Below are 15,960 nucleotides of genomic sequence, written 5' to 3' on the forward strand. Positions count from 1 at the left end.
TGCGATGTGAGTTCAAGCCATGGTTCTCCTTACAAAGTGATGAGCTTGGAAGCCTCATTTAACCCAAGCGTCAGCATCTTCACCTTTGAAAAAGAGATCATTCAGTTACCAAGTTCTTCTCATGCAAATGTCATCGCAGTCAAATGAGAAAGTGAACACTGGCAATAAGCACCATGAACCACAGACCATTACCGACCTATGAAAGTGAACATTACCTACCCTTGTACACATCACTTACAAGCCTTTGCTAACAATGTCATCCTTATAAGGATCACAACCAACTCTCATTCGGGAAACTCATTCATGCACGGCTTATCTCAAACACGACTACTTTTTCAAACCTTTCCCAATTTCCAGGTCAATATTTCCATAGTTCTCAGGCCAGTAAATCGCCTACATATAAACCTTCAAGTTGTGAACTTTCAAAGATGGGAACATACATTTGGTTCCAGCAAGGAACCAGAACCTGTGCCATCAGCATCAGGCATGAGTGAAACTGCAGCTGACCCTCAGCCTCCTGTTTCTGACGGTGCTTCGGCTCTGCCCCCTCTACTCCCTCTCTCCCCTCCAGTCAGTGACTTTTCTTGCCTGTTCGCCCTATGCCAGTCCCTGCAGGCCTGCTGTTGCACTGTACTACTACTGTATTTTTCAAGGTACTGTACTACAAGATTAAAAATGTTTTCTTATTTGTTTTTATGTATTATTTGAGTGAAAAATATTATATACCTATTATAGTACAGTACTATATAGTTGAATGTGTTAGTAGGGTACCTAAGCTAATTTTGTAAGACTTACAAACAAACTGGATTTACCAATGCACTTTCAGAATAGAATTTGTTTATACATAGGGGACTTACTGTACTATTTTATACTGTTAATCATGCCTTCCCTTGTATTTCATTTTCTATCCTGAGTGGACATCTCATTCAAGATGTATCCAAATGGCATTCTTAGTTTCTCTTCCCTCACTTACTGCACACATTCAGCAATAATTAATCCTGTTTTTCTGACCTTCTTGGTATTTCATGCCCCTCTCCCCATTGCCCCTCTTATTGCCTACATCTCTGTTGCCTGTCACTTGGATAACTGAAATAGCAATCTTTTTTTTCCTTAGAAGTAAAACTTTAATTGAGAATGAAATAATGTGTACATAGGAATAAGAATCTTAAAAAAACTACCAGAAATAATGAGTTTACAAGTTTGTAGGATACACAGTCAAAATACAAAGTTATGTTGTATTTTTATATCCTAGCAACAAACAGTTGAGAATTTTTTTTTAATGTTTAAAATAGCATGCAATAGCCATCTTAACACATCCGTCAAGCTCTGGTCTTAGCTCCACTCAACCCTTCATTGTGCTACCAGAAAAATGTTTTCCTTTTAAATCAAATACAGTCATGTCACTGTTCATATCTCTCAGTAGCTCTCCACTGCCCTTGGGGTGAAACTCAAATGTGCTATACTCCTTATATAACACAGCTGTACTATCTTGATGGTCTAGCCTCATTTCTCTCCACTCTAATCTAGTCATACAGAATTCTCTAAAGTTTTCTAAATGCATTAAATTTTTTCATGGTTCATCCTTTCTACTGCCTAAATTCTCCCATCCACACGCTGCCACAGCTGACCCACACCCTTCATCTGAATATCCTCATTCTCTTCTTTAAGATTTTATCCAGGCATCATCTTCTCCATAAAAATTGCTTTGACCTCCTTCAATGTTCAACTATGTTTTACAGTGCTCTGGACATAATGCATAAAAGTAAACCAGAATATATCGTTCCAAAATTTGACCCTTTAACATAATATGGTCATAAGCTGGGGGCAATCAACAAGCAGTAAACACAGAAAAAAAATCTTTATTTTCTGTCTATGGACACAATATAAATACTTCTCTTTCTAGAGACAGACTTTTATCAGCCCAGAGGAATCTACAAGCTAACCCTGTTAAACTAACCTTCATCATGACCTACTCTTAGTTGGACTATCCCTAGGTCAAACCCCTTTGTCTTATCAATTCTTCACAAATTTATTGTTTCTTTGTCTGAAAGTTATAGCTTCATGGTCTGATCACTTTTTAGAATCTTCAGTCTCTTGTGAAGACTCTCATATACATGTTAAAATTCAGTTTGTATACTTTTCTCCTGTCAGTCTATCTTTAATAACTTAATTTTCAGACATAGCCAGGTTCCCCAAAAGGGTAATGGAAAGCTTTTCCCCCAATTACAATGCAAAAACTAAGTGAATCTCCTATATACTTACTATATTATTTTATCTATCTACCCATTGCTTCCCTGGTAGCTAAGCTGGTAAAGAATCCACCTGCAATGTGGGAGACCTGGGTTCAATCCCTGGGTTGGGAAGATCCGGAGAAGGGAATGGCTACCCATTCCAGTATTCTGGCCTGGAATACAGTCCATGGGGTTGCAAAGAGTCGGACATGACTGAGCAACTTTCATTTTCTTTCCCCATTGGACTGTGAGTTCCTTATCAGATAAAGAGATACATGAATGAGATCCGTACCATATTCCACTCTGTATCATAAATCAGGGTGGGTTTTGTTAGGAAAGACTGCTCTGAAACTAGTACTTTCCTTCTGAAGTACCTGGGCCCATGGCCTAGTTTCTGGGAAATTAGCCTAGTTTATTACAGATTACGGGGCTTTCCAGATGGCTCAAGTGGTAAAGAATCCTCCTGCCAATTCGGGAGATGCAAGAGACTCGGATTCAGTCCCTGGGTCAGGAAGATCCCCTGGAGGAGGAAATGGCAACCCACTCCAGTACTCTTGCCTGGGAAATCCCATGGACAGGGGAGCCTGGTGGGCTACAGTCCACGGGGCCACAAAGAGTCAGACATGATTAAGCAACCAAGCATATACATTATAGTCTATAAACTAGTCTTCCCCTGGTTGTTGGAGACCTGGAACAGATTAATTTAAGATACCAACATTTTACTCAAGGACTTTATGGTCTAAATCCAGTTGGAGGGATGATAAAATAATTTAATTCAGTGAAACAATTAGCTACAGTCACTAATTAGGTGTTTTCAAATCAAACTGTTATTTCTGCCAAATATAAAACTGTCCAATTTCACAGAGTCATATTCTTGACCAGTTGGTCCAATGCCCCCACATTGTTCTCAAGAAGCCAAATGATGTCCTCTCATGCATGGACTGAGTAGGTGGAAAACTACCCAGTGTGTGATGATGGGCAAGGAAAGGCCTAGAACAGAGGTCCCTCTGAAACTCCACCCAGGAAAATCTCTTCCCTTTTAGAGAATTTCTGATACCAACTTTGCTAACTCATTCCTTTCGCTACAGCAAATCAAATTCCTGCAATTGATCCAGAACACAGGTGCCATGTAGTGGTTTGGTATGATGTCAAATCTACTTGTTTCTGACAAAAATGAAGTTATTTCTAAGAATGAAGCTGTTTTGATATAAAGGTGAAACTGTGTGTCAGGATGTCATCATCCAAATCTGTGGCTGTCAGTAACCACTTGGGAGCTCAGCTGGACACTTATTCACAAGAACACGAAGAAGCAACTATGGTGGGATGTTTAGACTATAAATCCTCAGAGTTGATAAGGACTGTAGAATGGTGTTACATCTGGGCAAGGTGACCCTTTGCTGATCTCTAATGACCCTGAGGCATTGGCTCCTTCCATGGTAAAAGTGATTCTTCTACTAGCAGTCAAGAAAGCTGTACCAAGGCCTCTTAGGAGATCATCTAGCCTGTCAACAGTGATGCCGCTGTTCCCTAGCAACAAGCTCTAACAACAGGTGACTTTTGCTTTTGCGCTGACAGCTGGATACCAGTTCTCAGTTGACTAAACCACCTCCCCTGTGAACCAACTGGTTGGTTTTGCACATATCAACTGAATTTTGACTTTATTGCTTTCATCTCCCCTTGCCTGGAACTGGAGTGTAATTAATCTATCATTGGCTCAAAATGCTATTTCTTGATGGCTTAAGAGCCATTGTCCTGCCTGTTACTTGCTTGTGGAATCACTGTAGTTCCCACAGTGAACCTGTATTACATAAAATTGGCAAGGACAATCCTAGTCAGTGAGCATCAACTGTCTCAAGCAAAGCAAGGGGTCAGCAAACTTTTTTTAAAGGGCTTGGTAATAAGTAACTTGTTTTGTGGGCCAGAAACAAAATTGAGGCTATTACACAATTTTGAGGCTATTAAGCACTGATATAGTCGTTTAAAATGTAATAAATCAGTTAAAAATGTATAAAATCCATCCACAGTTTGCAAGTTGTTTGGCTGGATTTGGCCTGTGGGCTGTAATTTGCCAAGCCATGTACTAGAGTGTTGTCTGTTCTCCCCATGATAGCTCTTGGGATATCTGAAGATAGCACTCATGCTAGCACACCCCCAAACACTGCCCAAACCCAATCCCCAGACATAGTGATGGCTTCTTTATCCCTTCCCTTTCAAGGTCTCCAGACTTCCTCTTGCTCTTAGTATGAGTTATGATGAGTTACCCACCTTGGCACTCTGGCCCTTGTTTGTGTCACACAAATTTTGGCCAGAAGCACTTATTCAGAATCCATATTTCTATTTAGCACATCCTTCTGTTCTCCCCTCTTAGCTCTGCTTCACATAGTAAGGTCCTACTTATCATTTAAATCTCAGTGTAAAACTCCTCAAAGCAGCCTCCTCTTATCACCATATTCCCAAATCATATAGTCCTTCCCCACCTTCCCTATATTGCATGTTCAGTGATGTCCAACTCTTTGCAATGCTATGGACTATAGCCCACCAGGCTCCTCTGTCCATGGGATTCCCCAGGCAAGCATACCAGAGTGGGTTGCCCTTTCCTCCTCCAGGGGGTCATCCCAATCCAGGGATCAGCCCACATCTCCTCTGTCTCCTGAGTTGGCAGGCTATTCTTTACTACTGCACCAGGCCTGGGAAGGTCTATGTTTCAGTGCCTTTGTTTTCTTCATAGCACGTATCCTGATTTGTAATAATTTTCTTTTTTTTAATTAAAACTTTTATTTTATTTTTATTTATTACTTTTTTTGAGTATCTTTCATTTTATTATTATTTTTTTACTTTACAATATTGTATTGGTTTTGCCATACATCAGCATGAATCCACCATTTTCTTAATTTGCCTTTTTGTTTGGAGGATTTTTTTGTTTGTTTCCTCTCCCAACAGGATGAAGTATAAATGTAAGACACCTAGGTTAAATTCTAGTTCTAACCTTGATGGAGTAGATGATATCAGATTTAATCTGTCCTATAAAACTGAACAACAACAAAACAGATACAAAATCATTTTCATGTGTTGGACAGTTACTAATGCAGGGCAATCAGAAGAGAAGCACATGGGAGAAAAGCTTCCCATTCACACCAGCTTTCTTCTTGAGGGCATTTTCCAAATGGTGACGCAGAGAAATAGTTTCTCTGGGTTGAGGAAAAAGATCAGAGTTCACTGCTGCTGAGATGACTGGGATTTGAGGTGCAGAGAAAGCAGAGAGCAGCAGAGAAGGAATCTCAAAGACCTATGTAAAAATTCCCCTCTTGTGTCTGGGGAAGTGACTATGAGCAATAATGATGAGGACAAACTATGTCCTTTGTAGACATAAAATTCATTGAAGTTTTCCACTTCTCGGTATTTATCCAAAATAACTGAAAGCAGGATCTGGTAGAGACACGTGTATACCCATATTCAATGCAGCGTGATGCATAAGAGCCAAGAGGTGGAAGCAAGGCAAATGTTGTCAATAGATGAATGAATAACGAAAACATTGTCTATACACACAATGAAATGTTATTCAGCCTTAAAAGGAAAAGAAACTCTGCCATACGCTGCTACATGATGGACCTTGAGAACATTAAGCTAAGTGAAATAAGCTAGTACAGAGAGATAAATACTGTATGATTCCACTTAGATCAAATATAGTCAGACTTATAGAGATCCAAGGATTGCAGCTACCAGGGGCTGAGGGAGTTGGTCTATCAGGACAGTTTAGGTTTTTCAAGATAAAAATATTCTAGAGATTCACTAAACATAGCTAACACCACTGAATTATACATTTAACTATTTATTTATTTATTTATTTATTTATTATTTTTTTAATTTTATTTATTTTTTTATTTTTTAAATTTTAAAATCTTTAATTCTTACATGCGTTCCCAAACATGAACCCCCCTCCCACCTCCCTCCCCATAACATCTCTCTGGGTCATCCCCATGCACCAGCTCCAAGCATGCTGTATCCTGCATCAGACATAGACTGGCGATTCAATTCTTACATGATAGTATACATGTTAGAATGTCATTCTCCCAAATCATCCCACCCTCTCCCTACCTCTGAGTCCAAAAGTCCATTATACACATCTGTGTCTCTTTCCCTGTCTTGCATACAGGGTCGTCATTGCCATCTTCCTAAATTCCATATATATGTGTTAGTATACTGTATTGGTGTTTTTCTTTCTGGCTTACTTCACTCTGTATAATAGGCTCCAGTTTCGTCCATCTCATCAGAACTGATTCAAATGAATTCTTTTTTACGGCTGAGTAATACTCCATTGTGTATATGTACCACAGCTTTCTTATCCATTCATCTGCTGATGGACATCTAGGTTGTTTCCATGTCCTGGCTATTATAAACAGTGCTGCGATGAACATTGGGGTACATGTGTCTCTTTCAATTCTGGTTTCCTCGGTGTGTATGCCCAGAAGTGGGATTGCTGGGTCATAAGGTAGTTCAGAAAATAAAACATTTGCTATTTAACTATTTAGATAGCAAATGTTTTATTTTCTGTGGCATCTACCACAATTAAAAACAAGCAGATAAAATTTTTTAAAAAATCATTGGATTTACAAATTGTATACACACATCTCACCTCACTAACCCTTATAACAATCAATGCAGAGGAGGTGAATGAGGAAAGAAAAGTTCAGAAAAGTTTTAACGGGCAATGGAAGACATATTTGCAGTCAATAGAAAGGCTAGAGGGCCTCCAAGGTGGTACTAGTGGTAAAGAATCCGTCTGCCAATGAAGGAAACACGAGAGACATAAGTTTGATCCCTGGGTTGGGAAGATCCCCTGGAGGAGGGAATGGCAATCCACTCCAGTATTCTTGCCTGATAGTCAACACAGAGGAGCCTGGTGGGCTACAGACCATGGGGTTGCAAAAAGTTGGACATTACTAAGTGACTCAAAATGGCTAGAACTTTTTGGAAGGTGATGAGATTAAAATAACTTATTTATAAATAGATCATATATATATATATATATATATATATATATATAACTGTAATGATTTTGACTAGCATTTATTGCCCATCCCCTCTACGCAGATACCATACTAAGCCCTTTCCATCAAAGACTTCTTTTCAACAGCACATGTGCTCTAAGAAGTATTATTAACAACCATGTTCCACCCTCATCGCCAGAGCCTCCGCCTCTGATGCTTTTTCACGGTAACCCGACTTCATATTTTATTTGTGCTTCCTTGGAACTGAGACTGTCAGTAACCGGAATCATTAACACCATTTCTTTAGTTTATTTGTCTGGATGGGAGAAGTAAATCTGTTTCCTAGCAACTCTGTCCCCTGCTCCCTCAATTTCCCCTCCTCATTATCTTCCTCATGATCAACTACAAATTAGCCAAATTATGGGCAGGTTTTAGACTTCCCAGAAACAGAAGGGGCACTTGCAAACATTTGTTCTCTTGGCATAAAGTGGCTCTGAGGACCCATGCTTGCTGAGGACGAGGCAGGAGAGTGGAAATGGCCATTCATCTTAATGCGCCTGTGGATTTTGGAGCCAGGCCTCCCAGGATAGTCACTTAAGTGCAATCTTTTGGCCATTTCATGTAAAAACTAACGTTAACCCCAAGAGGAGTCATCATTTTGGTTAAAAGGGGATCCCCATGACAGTAATTGCCAATATGGTAATTTTACTCTGAGCTTTAATGTGAAATCTCGAAATGACACCCCGCCCCCAATGCTACACTTAATATCCTGAGAATCAGACAACTATTCCAACTGACCTGCCACATACTCTTGTGGAAGCATGAAAAAAGGACCCCTACTCAAAATGTAGAATGCCATGAGGGACTCATGTAGCCCAGATCCTCTCCAAGCTCAGGCCTTTCCAATCATGAATAACCTATATGGGGACATTTTTTCCCAAAAGTAGTCCTTTCTGGAGTTATTTCCTAAGATATTCCAACTAAGATAATTTCAGAACTGCGTCAGGAACCACGGTTAATCCTGGGTGATACGGACTGTTAGTTTACTTTCGTTTGTCTATTCAGTCCATATTTTTAAGCACCTGCTATGTACCAGACACTGTTCTAAATGCTGGGGATGTGGTAGAAAACAAGCCAAAATCCCTGCGCTAGGTTTTATGAATGGGTCTCTTCTTTGAGGCCCGTAAGAGGAAGAGTATACTTCCCTGCCTACATGAAGTAAGGGCTTGATGTAGCCAATGAAATATGAGCTATACTGATGCATGTCAGTTTGGGGTGCAAGCTTTAAAAACCAAGATATTCTTGCCATGTTCTCCTTTCCCTCTGCCTCAGCAGAGGTCCTGGAGTTAGAAAACTTCATAGGAGAACCCCCCAGGAGACCCGGTATAGATATACAACATCAGCAACAAACAAACCTTTGTCACTGTATGTAACTGAAAAACATTGCGTTAAAATATAATTTTTGTGATTGATAGAGCCCATTTGCTAGGGACACATATATTCAACATTCAATCTCTTAAGATATCTACCTGAGTTCTCCTAACCTGACCATATGGCATGAAAGCTAACAGTCACCGAAGACAAACCCTGTTTCTCTGATATAAAAGAATGTTGGCCTGTATTTCTTTAACTCTAAAGGCAGCAAAAAGATTTTTAAAAAAAAAGGAATCCTAGACTAGAAGTACGCAAATCTAGGCTCCTGCTGTTGTAGGCTATCTCAGAATCTACTGTGTGCAGGCAACTGAGGGCCTCATAAGTCTGAGGTCTCTGAACTTGACCCAACATTAGATTCACCATTTGATCTGTCAAAACAATTCTCTCAGCAGATCACTAGATCTGGGCAGGTGCCCTGAGATTAACCTCCCCAGGTGATTCTGACGCAGCATGCAGCTTTTGCTGTCATTGCTCTGAGTCATAAGCCTGCTCATAACACATGTAATGTGGCCTGCCCACATGAGACAACCTCTATGTTGGTTCCTGATTTGCATGCCTACTCACATTCCATTCTAGGCCTAAGCTTACTGAACTGGAACCTTGACCACACTCACGCCAGTATCTTTCTTCTGGGAACTGAGACCTGTCACTCAAACTACCAGCCGCTGGCTTGAGTCCTGCTTAATGCAGATGACAGGGGCCAGACACATGACACTTCTGTGATTAAAGAAAGCATGACACCACTGGTTAAAAAAGAAGCCCTACTGGAACTCTACTCAATTTTATCTGGTAGCCTGGATGGGAGGAGAGCTTGGGGGAGAAAGGATATACGTACATGTATGGCTAAATCACTTTTCTGTCCACCTGAAACAATCACAACACTGTTAATCGGCTATACCCCAATACAAAATAAAAAGGCTTTTGTTTTTTAAAAAAGAAGAAGCTCTACTGAGACTCACTGTGGGGTGTAATGTTAGGAGACCAGTAAAAGGCCACCTTCTCTACTCCGAGAATTTCCCTCCCAGCCTCTGTTGTTCAGTTCAGTCACTTAGTCATGTCTGACTCCTTGCGACCTCATGGACTGCAGCATGTCAGGCTTCCCTGTCCATCACCAACTCCCAGAGCTTACTCCAACTCATGTCCATCGATTTGGTGATACCATCCAACCATCTCATCCTCTGTCATCCCCTTCTCCTCCCACCTTCAATCTTTCCTAGCATCAGGGTCTTTACCAATGATTCAGTTCTTCACATCAGGTGGCCAAAGTATTGGAGTTTCAGCTTCAGCATCAGTCCTTCCAGTGAATATTCAGGACTGATCTCTTCTAGAATGGACTGGTTGGATCTGCTTGCAGTCCAAGGGACTCTCAAGAGTCTTCTCCAATGCCACAGTTCAAAAGCATCAATTCTTCAGTGCTCAGCTTTCTTCACAGTCCAACTCTCACATCCATACATGACCACTGGAAAAACCATAGCCTTGACTAGATGGACCTTTGTTGGAAAAGTAATGTCTCTGCTTTTGAATATGCTATCTAGGTTGGTCATAACTTTCCTTCCAAGGAGTAAGCATCTTTTAATTTCATGGCTGCACTCACCATCTGCAGTGATTTTGGAGCCCCCCAAAATAAAGTCTCTCACTGTTTCCATTGTTTCCTCATCTATTTGCCATGAACTGATGGGACCGGGTGCCATGATCTTAGTTTTCTGAATGTTGATTTTTAAGCCAACTTTTTCTCTCTCCTCTTTCACTTTCATAAAAAGGCTGTTTAGTTCTTCTTCACTTTCTGTAATAAGGGTGGTGTCATCTGCATATCTGAGGCTATTGATATTTCTCCTGGCAATCTTGATTCCAGCTTGCACTTCCTCCAGCCCAATATTTCACATAATGTGCTCTGCATATAAGTTAAATAAGCAGGTGACAGCATACAGCCTTGACATACTCCTTTCCCAATTTGGAACCAGTCTGTTGTTCCATGTCCAGTTCTAACTGTTGCTCCTTTACCTGCATACAGATTTCTCAGAAGGCAGGTGAGGTGCTCTAGTATTCCCATCTCTTTAAGGATTTTCCACACTTTGTTGTGATCTACACAGTCAAAGGCTTTGGTGTAGTCAAGCAGAAGTAGATGTTTTTCTGGAACTCTCTTGCTTTTACAATGATCGAACAGATTTTGGGAATTGAGCCAAGCATCGTGGAACGTGAAGTCAAGTGGGCCTTAGGAAGCATCACTACAAAGCTAGTGGAGGTGATGGAATTCCAATTGAGCTATTTCAAACCTTAAAAGACGATGCTGTTAATGTGCTGCACTAAATATACCAGTAAATTTGGAAAACTCAGCATTGGACACAGGACTGGAAAGGATCAGTTTTCATTTCAATCCTAAAGAAAGGTAATGCCAAAGAATGTTCAAACTACCTCACAATTACACACATCTCACACATTAGCAAAGTAATGCTGAAAATTCTCCAAGCCAGTCTTCAACAGTACATGAACTGTGAACTTCCAGATGTTCAACCTGGATTTAGAAAAGGCAGAGGAACCAGAAATCGAATTGCCAACATCCGTTGGATCATAGAAAAAAACCTCTGTTGAGCAGTAAATAAAAGTAGGTGTGTTTTACCATGTGACCCATTACAAGTCATAGACAATTGTACAACCTAACACACACAAAAAAGGCAATACAAGGAAAGCCAAGCCACTAAATGGCTAGCAAATAATGAGTGTTCTTCCTTGAGAATGTGAGTAAAGAAAAGAAAAAAATAACTCTATAATCAGACACAAGTATATGTTTAAACTTATTCTTTAAAATAAAATAACTATAATCAGACACAAGTATATGTTTAAACAAGTATATGTTTAAAAGGTCATGTGGAGACGTGGAGTAATAATGGGGTGGTCATTTTCAGCCACTTTCTTACTGACAAGTTGTCTTAGAAAGCTGTATTATAGAGAGAAACCAATCAGCATTTTTAAATGCAACCAGAGAGAGGAAAATGAACAAAAGAGGAAACCCAATCATTAGGACCTTTTCAGCTAAGCATATACCTTTCTGAAGCAATGTACAGTTGACTCTTGAAGAACCTGGGGTTAGAGGCACACAGCTGAAAATCTGTGTCTAACTCTACAGTCAGCCTTTTGTACCTGTTGTTCTGTGTCCACAGATTCAACCTGCAGAGGACAGTGTGGCACTGTTCTATGCGTTTACTAAAAAAACCTGAATATAAGATAATCCACATAGTTCACAGTTGTGTTGTTCCAGGGTCAAAGTATATAGTTATGTTTCATTTTTATGAAATGACCATGTCAGCTTTCAAAACTCTCCTTTACTCACACCAGCCTGAATGGAAACAGTTATTCACAAATAAAAAGATTTGCCTATGCTGAATTGCCTTCAAGTAGTAAACATTGGTCTTACTCTGGCCTAAAGCTGCTTCCTGGATATGACAAAACAGACCATTTCCCACACTAAGGCCATGTTCTCCCACCAGCCTGGCCACTAAAGTCCTAACGTTACTATCCGCTGAGTCAGTCTTAATTATGTAAATATCTTTCCAGCTTTCCAGATCTATAATTAACAAATAAAATTGCAATATGTTTAAAGTGTACAACATGATGATTTGATGGGTAAACATTATGAAAGGATTCATACCATCTAGCTAATTAACATATCCATCACCTCACATATTTTTTGATGAGAACATATGCTCTACTCTGTTAGCAAAATTCAGTTATACAATACAGGGGTTTTTCCTGATGTTTTCTTATAAATTTATATGTGCCTTGATTTAAGAAAATGTATTTAAATGATATTTATTTAAGCAATGCAACTTGTAATAATTGATGAGGGTAAATTTGCTTTTCTAAATCAGCTCTTCACATTTAGAGCACTCTCCTTTCACAAATAGGCATATATTTCAAATATTAAAAACTGCCCAGAAAAATTTAGTGGAAGAGGAAGACAACAGTTCTAAATGAAGAATATGTTAGTGACCCATGAATATCAGTAGGAAAGCAGGATTTTATTTGCATAGATTGCCAGGACATGCCACTTATTAGTGATAGGCAAGCCACAGTGCCTATGACTCCAGAGACTCTGGAATGAGTTTATCTGACTCAAACCTCATTCAAACACAGTCAAGACAATCCCCAGAAAATGATATCACAGCACTGTTTTTTCCAGGAATCAAGTCTTACTGCAAGCTGGTTACATTTGTCTCCTCTTTGCACAACACAGATATCATAATGCTAAGAGCCCTTCCTGGCTGCCTCCACATCTTCAAATCATTTTTTTTTTCCCCTTTCAGTTTTGTTTAGATATAATTGAAATAGAGCCCTGTAATGATTTGACTTCATACCATGATGAAGTGGCTACCACTATAAGGTTAGTTAACACCATCATCTCTAGCTTATACTTCTTACTCTCCCTCACCTATTTCTCTCCTTCCCCGCCTCCACTATCCTCTAGCAACCACCTATTTGTTCTCTGTATCTACGATTCTGTTTTCCTTTAGTTATATTTGCTTATTTGTTTTGCTGTTTAGATTTCACATGTAAGTGAATCATCTTAATGTACCAATTCCTTCTTTTTACTGAAAGGCAACTGGTAGGACCCAAGAGACTCACTGCGAAAAGAAAACTGAATTCTCTATCCGATTCACCAGTGTTTGCTGAGCAAAACCCTCCTCACTACTTCTTTCTTTTTTAGAATTAGAAAGAAAAAATCAAACATCAATTTATTGGAAGACTGGTGTTAACAGTACATTTAGTTACTTATCTGTAGGAATTAATAATGGATGTTCAATATAATTAACATATTATTAGTGATTATATTTTTGGTAAATTTCTACATGAGAATTCTAGAAAAAAATTTAAAAATATTTATTATAGCATAGTGGTTAAGAATGTATCAGTTGCCTGGGTTTAAATCAGGGCTAAATCACATACCAGTTGTTATTCACAGACATGACATCAACCTTCCAAGGTTTAATTTCCTTGTCTTTAAAATGGGAATAAAAATAGAAATAACTTCACAAGATCATTGTATAAGTTAAATGATATAACTCATGTGTGATGATTAATTTTATATGTCAGCAAGACTGGGCAATGGTGGTGCTTGGGGTGATACGCTATCACCCCAAACCCAGATAAACTATCTGGCTTTATCTGATAAGCCCAGATAGTTTATCAAATGTTATTCTGGGTATATATTTTAGAATGTTTTCGGATGACATTAACAATTGAATCAATGGACTGAGTAAAGCAGATTGCCCTCCCTAATGTAGCCAGGCTTCCCTGGTGGCTCAAAGGTTAAAGCATCTGCCTGGAATGCGGGAGACCCAGGTTCGATCCCTGGGTAGGGAAGATCCCCTGGAGAAGGAAACGTCAACCCACTCCAGTACTCTTGCCTGGAGAATCCCATGGAGGGAGGAGCCTGGTAGGTAGGCTACAGTCCATGGGGTCGCAAAGAGTCGGACACGACTGAGCAACTTCACTCAATGTGGGTGGGACTTATCTGATCAGCTGAGAGCCTCATCCTTCAGAAGACTGACACTCCTCCAAATAAGAGGGAATTCTTATCGTTAAAAAAAAAAAAAAAACTTATGTATATTTGTTGTTGATTCTGTTTCTCTAGAGAATCCTAACTAGTACAATACATAAAGCATTTAGCACAATGTCAGATTCATAGTAAGCAAGTGATGAAAGTATAGCTATTATTATAAATAACAGACTATACTGGGCAATGGAGAAGGCAACCACTGAGATGACTCAAACATTTGCCTTCAGGAAACTCACAGATTAATAGGAAAGACAGAGTGTGCATACTACTAAAGATTATACTCTTGCTTAAAATATTTCAAAGGCAATTTATAAGCTACAGGATAAAATGGTCAACTTCTGAGAATGGATTACAAACCCCTTCATTATCTAGTCCTGGCAACACCTTTGCTCGCCCTCTATATTGATGTGGTCTCTTCCCATCACACACTGAATTCCCTCTTGCTCCCTCTGCCTCTGATGATGCACCCTCTCTGTACTCCTGAAGAACTATTCATCTGTCAAACTGCATCTCATTTCACACTAGCTGTTCCTCTCCCTAGGTTCCCTTTAGCAATATATTCCTTCTGCTTTAAAGCATACTTTACAATACACCACCACTGTGGGTTTGCAGATTCTGTAGAGGTCCCAGCATGAGTCTGAATCACAGCCCCATCTAGGATGCCGACATATTGAAGAATTCCCGAAGAGCAACCTGAGGACACAGGTTAGTGTAAAGAGCCCAGTACTCTCTCGGGAGAGCCTAACCTCACAGAAGATGGAGTCTGACACACCTGCTTGGCCCATGAACAAAGTCTCAAGCCTGGACAGGGGGGTGCTTGTAAGTAAGTAAATATCAGAAACTGGTGCTCATCTTGTTTCTCTTTTGGTAGAAATGTTAATTTCATTTTTACTTCCTCAGCCCAGACTTCCTTCTTTTAACTTCCTAGAACATAGGACAGAATAAATCTGTATGGCCAATTCAGCCCATGAAAAGTTTAAATTTATTTTCTTGAAACTAGGGTGTGGATGGTTACCTCAGTAGTTGCAGCTGCTGCTGCTAAGTCACTTCAGTTGTGTCCGACTCTGTGCGACCCCATAGACGGCAGCCCACCAGGCTCCCCCATCCCTGGGATTCTCCAGGCAAGAACATTGGAGTGGGTTGCCATTTCCTTATCCATGCATGAAAGTGAAAAGTGGAAGTGAAGTCTCTCAGTCGTGTGGATCCATTCACTTTGTAAACGAAAAAAAAAAAAAAACACACACACACACACACACAACCCTACAGCCTGGATGTATTTAATGTAATATGAAAAAATTTCCATCTAAAATGAAACTGGAGGATATAGAATGGAGACTCTTACTCACTTGCCCTCAGAAGAATGGAATTTAACCGAGTGATTGATTTTCCACAGATGCTTGATTTACAGAAGATGAACACTTATCTCCTGACTAATATCTCTTTCTATCATCAAGTCAGCAAACTTCCTGCCTGAACTCTAGCTGGACTTCAACCTCTTTTCACTCCTTGCCCATAAACACACCTCATCCCAAACCCTCAACAGACTCACTTATAGCTTACTAGTCCATGTGTTTCCCAAATGGCAACTCCTCTACTATTTCCAAATAACCTCGATTCCTGGTAATCTGAGCTTGTCTCAGTTTACCCCTTATTTAAGTTGACACTGGGCCTTCCCTGATTGCTCAATTGGCTAAAAATAAAATCCACCTGCAATGCGGGAGACCTGGGTTCATTCCATGGACTGTGTAGTCCA

The 15,960-nt window shown here is 39.8% G+C and overlaps 1 non-coding gene across 1 annotated transcript; it reads left to right on the forward strand.

The window, feature by feature from the left end:
* On the forward strand, window positions 13,940-14,011 carry TRNAS-GGA. The gene has a single exon. It is a non-coding gene; the product is annotated as a tRNA-Ser (tRNA).

The sequence above is a fragment of the Capra hircus genome, chromosome 7, assembly GCF_001704415.2.
Source record: "Capra hircus breed San Clemente chromosome 7, ASM170441v1, whole genome shotgun sequence".
Lineage (NCBI taxonomy): Eukaryota > Metazoa > Chordata > Mammalia > Artiodactyla > Bovidae > Capra > Capra hircus.